The sequence below is a fragment of the Nannospalax galili genome, unplaced genomic scaffold (assembly GCF_000622305.1).
Source record: "Nannospalax galili isolate Female #2095 unplaced genomic scaffold, S.galili_v1.0 scaffold1348, whole genome shotgun sequence".
Classification (NCBI taxonomy): Eukaryota; Metazoa; Chordata; class Mammalia; order Rodentia; family Spalacidae; genus Nannospalax; species Nannospalax galili.
In genome coordinates this window covers 502,018-511,477 of record NW_008357640.1, presented here as the reverse complement: position 1 = coordinate 511,477, position 9,460 = coordinate 502,018, and the positions used below count along the sequence as shown (strand labels likewise).

The 9,460-nt window shown below is 45.7% G+C and overlaps 1 non-coding gene and 1 pseudogene across 1 annotated transcript; both read right to left on the bottom strand.

The window, feature by feature from the left end:
* Positions 1–657: 657 nt before the first annotated feature.
* The window catches only part of LOC103751839, a 31,309-nt pseudogene continuing 22,506 nt past the window's right edge, over positions 658–9,460 (bottom strand).
* Positions 6,186–6,292, bottom strand: LOC115068004. The gene has a single exon (XR_003847371.1). It is a non-coding gene; the product is annotated as a U6 spliceosomal RNA (small nuclear RNA).

Below are 9,460 nucleotides of genomic sequence, written 5' to 3'. Positions count from 1 at the left end.
ATTCCAGGAGGGCCTCCTGTTGGTCTCCACCTCTCCTGGGATTAATCTCCCATCTGTGGCTTCCTATGACCTCTAATCCCACCCTAACCATGGGGTATATTGGTGGCAGGATACTGAGATGCCATTTGAACTCAGGGTCCTCATATCTCAAGGTACAAGCTCCACAGCCGCAATGGTGCATGACAACAGACAGGGGATGAGTCTTAAAAAATGCCACTTCTAAGTCCAACCAATGGATGGGTCACAGCACTTGTGGATAAGTCTGCCCAGCACTTCACAGTGTGAGATCTCGAGCTTAGACTGGGGAATTGAATACACCTTCCTTGGTAAGAAGGACAGTGTCCACCTGACTTCATGACTGACATAGTAGCTTCACATTCTCTCCTGAGAACACTGTGGACTTGGCTATTCTGAGAGGGAGGGTGTGACACTGAGACTTCCTAGAGAGAAGGAGGAGTCAGGGATTGAGTTTTGTCTTCTGAGCTGAGATATCACTATAGCCTGAATCTGAGGGCATGGGTCTCTGTGTCTGGATTCTCTGCTTCTTCCACTTCTCTTCTCCCCTCTCTTCCTTCTGTTCCTCCCTTATACCTCCAACCTTCATCCTAGCCTCAATCCCTGGGCCATCCTAGCAGGGTCTGTGAAGATCCTGGGTTCCTAACTGGATTCACTTGGCCCTGTAATCAGCATGACCAGGGTATCACTGGGGACTGCCCACTGGGAGGAGATTCTCTGTGCACCATAGCACCTGTGCCAGCCTCCATTGGAAGCCCTCAGAGGGGCTAGTAGGAAGCTGTTCTGAAAAAGACAAGCTGGGGCTTTCAGCCTGAACTTTGGAGGAGGCATTTTTCATTCTCTTTGAACAAAGAAAATCAGTTGGCACTGATGTCAGAGTTGTATTTGAGGGACAGGATCTCTCTGGGGGTCAGAATAGGTTCTGGTTGGGTTATCAGGCAGGGCTGCAAGGAGAACCCTGGGTCCAGATGTAATGGTAGTTGAGGATCTCATTCTTACCATATATATGCCCCCTCCATCCAGCCCTACAGGCATCAGTGCCTCTCACTCTGTGGGACTCTGGCTCAGGAGCAAAGAGGTCCCTTCAGCCTTTCTCCCAGCTGGAATCCCCAGACAGTAACAGGACTCATGGTAAAGGGCCTCAAAAATGATGCCATGAAAAATTGCGCTTCCTACCTGAAATTTGTACTTCCAGAGAGTTACTGGGTTCTGACCACTTCTGCGGGTATGTCTTGTTATAGCCATAACATCTGAAGGTTCTCTTGCTGCTGGGGATTAGAGGGCCCAAGGTGAACAGAGCCTGGATTTCCAAAGGGGTGAATGCTGTGAATCTAAGGACATGGAGAGTTTCTGTTCTCGTCTGGTCAGAACAAGCCTGTCAGATTCTTCTTGTGACACACAATGGAGGGTCAGGTTCTGTACTGAGGTCACCATAGGAGTGGGAAGAGTCAACAGCTGTGGTTCATTGTTGTAGATTCCTAGGACAGAAGAAGGCAGGATGCTAATGAACTCACATCTCCCCCATTATCTCTGAGGGCTGGATGGTGAGAAGAGGCAGTGTAAGATCAGACCATTTTTCCTGAGGGCAGAGCCTGGGTATGGGGACCTCATGTATGATCACCAACTGCAATGTGCCACTACACAGTATAGCCTGCAGGGCTATAATAGTAATAACAATATCACCCTCCATATTCCTCTGGCAATGGAATGGAAAATGGCCTAATTCCTAGGCTCCACTGGGGTCTGTGGGTTCCACAGTGCTGGGATTCCCTCTTTATGCAGATCATGTATTTGTGCCTCCATGGCCCCCTGACACCAGATGGTCACATTGAGGTGACCACAGAGAATGGTTCAGCCCAGATGGTGGGTTTTTGGAGGGTCTCTGGAAGGGATTAGGTGAGGAGGAGGGTTCTGTTTGAATGGTGACACAGTGAAGCTCACACATAGAGGTGACAGCTAAGCTGAATCCTGAATTGCAGGAGGACCAGGGAAGCCATGAGAGATCGATCCTGCTCTTGGACTCCTGGGTTTTACTCTCATGTTCCACCTTGGATTTTGTGTCTTGGGGCCACCGGGTTCCATCCTCAGTGTCAGTGGTATCAAGAGCCCTGTCTCCCCTCACACTTCACACAAGAGGGCCGCCCCTGGGAACCAAAGCCAGGTCATTCTTGGGAAAGGTCAGGGCTGCCTGAACTGAGTCCATGAGCTCCAGGGGGATCACTGGGGTCTCTCCAGATCTTGGGTTCCTGAGGTGAGAAACAGCATCTGATTGTCCATCTCTGGCTCTGTGTCACAGAGCCTGCAGAAAACAGGGTCTGGGACTGCCCAGTAAAGTGTATATGGTGAGTTCAGGGTCCAGGAGATCGCCTGTGGTCCCTCCTTATTGAGACTGGCTTTCTTATTGCTTCCCTGAGACACAATTGAGGAAGATAATCCCTCCTTTAACGACTGCGGCATTGTGCCAGGCTTTGAGGCTGAGTTTGCTTGTATATAATCCTAGGAGAAGAGGCAGGATGGTAAATGGACTATCACAGCCCACACTGTCTTCCTGGCTAAGCTGTGAGGTAGGACATCTCTCAGAGAAGACCCCTTTCATGAGAGTAAAGCCGAAGGTTGGACCCCTAAGTGTCTTCTCACCTGTCACCACCAGCTCCAGTGAGTCACTGTGCTCTCACTAGCCAGCATAGGTGAAGTAGGAACAGTCATATCGGCCTGCATGGTTCATTTCAATGGATTCAATGAACCAATGAGCCCTGTTCTCAGGGTACATTGGGGTCTGTTGCCACCAGGAATCTTTTTTTTTCTACCTTTATTGAGATAATATTCTAAATCTCCTGCAGTCCCCTTACATGAGATGGTCACCTGGTTCCCTTTGAAGACAACCTAGCCTGTCTTAGTCCTGATTATGGACTGGTTCCTTTATGCAGGGAAATCAGAGGCTGGGTCAGAGGACATCCTACCTTAGATCCCAGCCCTCAGCCCTGGGACCTTCTTCGGTTTCCACAGTATCAGCCACACCTGCTGCTCTCTGTCTACACTGCCCCCACGTGACCCTTGTCCTCAGTGAGGAGGACTTACCTGTGACAGCTGTGACACACTCACCTGCCAGCACTGGGATCTTGAGGCTGAGACTCAGTCCTGGAAGATAGTTCTCTGTGAGAGATTTTCCCTGAAGCCTGAGCAGTTCTTCCCCTCCTCATTGCCTCTGAATCCCTGAGATGAGTTGGTCGTAAAACTTTCAGCTGTTGTGCAGGTCACTCCCAGCCTAGGGTGGTTCCTTCACCCGCTTCATGTCTCACCAAGACAGAGAAGGGCTATGAAGGTGGAGGTCATGGCCTTTACTCCTTGTGGCTACAGCCTGCAGAGTTTTGATGACAGTGCCCTGTTGGATGGGCAGACTCACAGGTTATGGCCTTTAGAGGCTTGAATCCCCATCATCTCATGAGAGCTTCATTTCCGCAAACCCACAGGAAACGGAACTGTCCTTCAGAAGAGACAGGCTGTCCTTTCCTGGGTGCTTTGGTGTATGGGTTCTAGACTCCTCAGAGTCTGTCTTTCATAGTTTTTGTTTGATTGTTGTTTGATTTTTGAGACAGAGTCTCATTGTATAGCCCTTGGTGGCCTGGCACTCACTTTGTGATTGAGGCTGGCCTGTAATTCATAAGAGTCTGCCTGCTTGTATCTTTCCTCTGAAGGATCAGAGGGCACTCAACAGGAATTAAGACCCAGAAACGAATTAGACAGGTGAGCCCTGGCCAATACAGCACTTGTCTTCTCACCTGTCACCACCTTCAAGGTGGGCTCCCAAATCACGATCACCACATGAGGACAGATGGCCCCAAACATAATTGGGGCAGAGACTCACACGGCCTATGGCAGCCAATATCCCCATAGCCCCCATAACTTTCCTAGCAGTTCAACATCCTATCCCCCCTTCATACTTGTGCTGGATAGCTTCAGTTGGTAAGTTTACCTACCTAGTTAGAAGGAAACTAAATTGAGTTTTCTCAGATTGATTGGCCTGTGGTCATGTCTCTGGGACATTTTCTCTTGATTATTGAGTGATATTGGAGGACCCAGGCCACTGGGAGTAGTGCCACCCCAGGGATGGTGGTCCTGTGTTGTATAAAGAAGTAGGCTGAGCGCAGGCCAAGGGAGCCCACCAGTAAACAGAGTACCTCTGTGATCTGTGCTCAAGGTTCCTTCCCTGAGTCCCTGACTTGGCTTCCCTTGATGATAGACAGTGAACCTCAAGGCAGGTTAATCCTTTCCTCCACAGGCTGGTTTTGGTCAGTGTTTCAACACAGCATTAGAAAGTTAACAAGGACAGATATTGGTATCAAGAATTGGATATTGCTCTGATATACTTGATCACTATGTGTCTGAAGATTGTGGATGGTTTTTGAGCTTTGGACTGGAAAAATGCTTGGAAATCTGTGAGATATTCTGTAGGAAATTGGAAGATAATGCTATCAGAGGTGTAGACAATGGAGGCTCTATCAGGGCTGCATGTGATATATTTTGACTTATGCTTTTTGGAAGTGAGAAGTTTGTACTTTACTAGGATAATCCATGCTGGTCAGCCAAGGCTGAAGAATCAGCTATGAGTAACAGAAAAGCCATGTGATTGAGAGAAATCATCTGGAATTATTCTCTAATGGTCAGCACCCAGACACTGTGGTCCAGAGTGGTCCAAGACTGCATATCATTCTGGTTTCAGAACTTGGCAGTGTGTAAGAGTCTCTCATGTTGTACTGGTGTTGGAGATGTGAAGGGTAATGGAGAAAATCTTTGTACCCAGAGAGGCCATTCATGAAGATGTAGGCTCAGTTGCAATGGAAACCCCAGGATATTCGAGATACCAGGACCATGGTATCAACACCATGGGGAGTCAGGTGTGGAGCCAAGCCAGCCTGAACCTGTGAGTGTGTCATGGATGGCAGAGCTAGAGAAGTGGAGCTCACCAAGGTCTGCAGAGCCCAGAAGATTGTGATTAAATCCCAGATTTTCATCATTCAGCTACATCACTGGACCTTGGTTTCACTTAAAGTGTACCTCAGTTCTTCCCTTCTGAAGTAAGTCAGTATGTAACTTATTTTGGATTTTACAGGAGTCCACAGTTGAGAGACTGGATATTTTTAAAAAGAGACGTTCTGTTTAAAAGTGTTTTAATTTTTGACTGTGGGACTTTTAAAGTTGTACTGTTTTATATTTTAATATTAATATTAACATGAGGTCTTGGGGATAAGAAATGGAAAGGTGGTGGGCGAAAGTTGACAATGGGTGAATTGCGCTGGAGAGCTTCAGCTGTGAGCTTGACACACCTAGTTGGAGATAGCCTCAATTGAGAAATTCCTCCATTGGTTTGGCCTCTGGCCCTGTTTGTGGGGAATTTTCTCTATTATTGAGTGATATGGCAGGGCCCAGCCCACTGTGGACAATGCCACCCCTGGGAAGGTTGTTTTGTGTTAAATAAGAAAGCAGGCTGAGCACGGGCAAGGGGAGCAAGCCAGTAAGCAGAGTACCTCCACAGTCTGTGCTCCAGGTTCCTGCCCATAATTCCTGCCTTGGCATCCCTTGATGATGGACTCTGTGCTGTAAGCCAAATAAACCTTCTTCCTTCAAAGCTGGTTTTGGTCAACGTTTTGTTACAGAATTAGAAAACTAACAATGCCCAAGTTTAAAGCTCCAACTCTGACACTTTTGGCTCCAGGAAAATTTCCCACTAAATGACACCAAAGCATCACATCCTTTACTGATTACCCATTGGATTCTGGGAAGAAGTATCAATCTATTTCATAGCTCCCTAACCCATTTCCCTCAGATTTTGTGAGCCCGTAAACTTCTGTCCACTTGTAAGAGAGGGGGTAGATCATAACTATGTAGGAGGGAAATGTGTATGTGTGCACATATGTGCATGTTTCTACATAGGAAAACATTTAAGTCTGCATGCCCATCCATTAGTGTGAGTGTGTGTATGTCCGATGGCGTGTTCCCCACCCTATCTGTCCTGAATGCCTACATGTTCTCATGAGTGATTATGTCTGTTTATGCTGTGTGTGACTGTGACTGAGGCTATATGATCCCTGCCATTAATGTACCTGATAAGGATTTTATCAGTCAAAGGAGTCAGCTCATCCTGGCTCTAGAGTACATGGGGAACACTGTCTAAAAACATGGAATGTTTCAAGACTTCACATGTCATCCTTGCCCAGGAACCATGCAAATCTTCTTTGTATTGTTCCAATTTTAGTATATGTGCTGCCGAACCAAGTACTAATCATGTTGGTTGTTTGTAACTTTTTAAAAAAACTTTATTGAGAATTTCATATATGATTTGATCATTCATGTTTTGGTGAAATCCACTCCTACTCCCTCCCCTCCAACACCTCCCATAACTCCCCATCAATTTTTCTGACCATTTCCTGTCCTTCTTTCCTTTTTTCCTTCTTTCCTTCTTTCCTTTTTTCCTTCTTTCCTTACTCATCTCTCATTTCCTAAGCTTGTCTTGGAGCTTTTCTTTCCCTTCCTTCCTTCCTTCCTTCCTTCCTTCCTTCCTTCCTTCCTTTCTTAATGGCGCTTTTTGCTATATTAACATTCTCCCTTCTCAAGAGGTAACCCTAAAACCTTTTAGGGATTAAATATGAATGCCCAAATACTTTTGACATTTTTGGTCTTGGGGATAGAGTATGTTCCTAAGAGGCCAAAGGACATTGTGACTTTTAGCCAAGAAACTGGGAATTTTTCTTTGGGGTCTTTTTACCTTAACTGTCTAGCCAATTCCTACCTCCTATTCTTATCACATCATCCTCTGAAGAGGTTATCCAACTTGCGCATATGGAATTTGGATGCAGACCAATCTGGTTTCTTCCATTATGAACAAGGATGCAGTGTAAGGCAATTGGAGTACCCCTTCAGTGGGTCTATCTAAAAGACTCCCAAATTGCATAACTCTTATCTGTAGGGGGAAAAGAAAGTCCTTGATTGGTGAATAGGGGATGTGAAGGAGAAGTAAAGGCAAGAGTTATAGAAGTTGATACAAGTTCTAGACAGGGAACCAGAAAAAAAGTCAGAACAGGGAAAATTTCAAATGCTCATATCAGAGTCTACTGGGATTTCTTAACAAGAGCTTCCAGAAGCATCCCTCTATTGAGTTCCTCCTCATTTTCACTTTTGTCTGTAGGCTGGACTCAAGAGTGATGGTGTTAGGATTTGTTTTCAGTAACTTTGATAGCTGTTGGAGTGGTTAGAATCAGTGTCAGTTCCCTCTCAAAGGCTTCTAGATAGGGGGAGAAAACAAATTTATCTATCATTTTAGAACAATAGCTGGTTGTCTCTCTTAGCTAAAGGTGGGAACTACAGTATTGCAGACCAAAATTTGAAGTCTTACATCTGAGCAGCACTTTCTTCTTAGAAACAAAATCATGAATATGAAATAATTGTCTAAATAACATTTTATATGGACTTAAGTCTAATGTCTGGGAAGTGTATTCTCTTGAACTCTTTTTTTCCTTTTTTTCACTCTTGAACTCTTAAAGAAATATACTGATCACTTTAATCTTTGTTTATACTTTCATATAGGGTGTTTAAGACGATACGGTTGTCCCAAATAAGTTAATTTATTTTTACTCAAAAGGTCGTTTGAAGATCTGTTTCTCAGGGGTCACATGGACTTGGGAGGAGCCCCTGCCTCCTTTCTTTTACCATTCCATCTATGTAAAGATAAGTCAAAGGTCCTACTCGGCTGTGGCTGTGCTCACTTGGAAGCATGGAGGTAATGTTTCCTCTTAGTTGAACCTCCTCTTTATAGACTGGAAACTAGTTCAAGTCCATTTGGTGGGGTCTACATGGCCTCCTTGAACAGGGGGACAGGTTTCTCACCAGAGTTACAGGAGATTTTGAGAGATTCTCATAGTCCCCTGGAACTTAGTCGACCTTGGGGTCAAGGAGCAAAAACTGTCCTTTATACCTCTTTGACCAGATTAGTATAGGCCTCAATGTATGGCTGTTAAATATCCAAGAAGATTAGTTCCATCACTCTGGTACTTTTAATTACCATGTATTATCTGGATGAAGCTTGGTCAAAAACCAAACATTCTCAGATATATGTCTTTACTAGACATATAATTTGTTCCTTAAACTGGTTGACTAACATATGACCTTAGAAATTTTATTATGTGTATATAATTTTTGTCTCATCCTTTATATATCAAAACAAACTTACACAGCCCCTCATCATTTGGGAAATTATGAGGATTTTTACCCTTACAATGCAGACATGTATTTGATTTGCATTTGAATTTTCTTCTTTGCACATTCATATTTGTGGGTAACTGAGGAAGTATGGGGTGCAGGGATCTCGGAGCGCCAGCTGCTGGGCATGGCGCCAGTCTCCTGCATGGCACTGGGGTGTGGCGGGTCCCTGTTTCTCCGCGTTGCTGAGGCTCTCTGCTACCAGGGCTGGCGGCTCTAGAGGACCGCTGTCAGCCGCCCCGGGCGGGTTCCATCCCAATCTACCATGCACTCCCTCTGGGTTCGAGATCCGTCAGCTGCCGGGTCATGAGGGGAGGTGCGGACGGCGAAAGCAGATTCTCCGTGAGTCATGGTTTACGAAGAGACAGCCCTCTCTGGGAAGATGCAGGATTTAATGATACAGCTTCAGACACAGCTCTGATGCAACTCCGATGCAACTCCGATTTGTTAAGGGGAAAGCCAGGATACTTATACTGTGGGGGCAGTGGTAAAAGCCTTAATTGGTAGGTGCTTTTAGGATGCCCTATTTACATGTGGTGGTGCGCTCCTGCCAGGCTTTCAGACAGTGCCTGAAAAATCACACAGGAAAACCTGGCAGTTGCAGAGCCAGAGGCCATGTTTCTGTGATGGCTACTTCAAAGAGGAGTCAGGAAGAGAGGCAGGAGGCACCCTGCTGATAAAATGAATCTCTGCATATGAACGCCAAGCCCCATGGGCTATCCGGACATGGAGAGACTGCTACCTTACACAGCAGGGGTCCCCAACAAGGAAGAGGAAGTGAGTTGTAGAACAGTTGTCTTACACGCCTGAGGCTTAGTTTTAAAGTCACAAAATTATCTGGGTGGGCACCTGCCACCAGTGAGGGTCTTTGCAATTCCCAGTAATCGTCTGTGTTTCTCTTTAGTGTATATCACTGTATCCAGTGAGAAGGACTAAATATTGTGAGAGTATTTTCTCATTTTGATATATGTGACTGACCCAGCAAAACAAATTCTCACAGATTATTTTTTTCCAATGGTGTCTCACTGGTCTGTATCTTGCCAAGTTGTCTAGGCTGGCTGATAAGTGAGCTCCGGGGGTCTGCCTCACCCTGTCTCCACAGTTCTGATGGTATTGAGGTATATATCACTACTCCTGATGTCAAGCTATACTACAGAGCTCTAGTTAAAAAAAAGCACATGGTACTGTCACA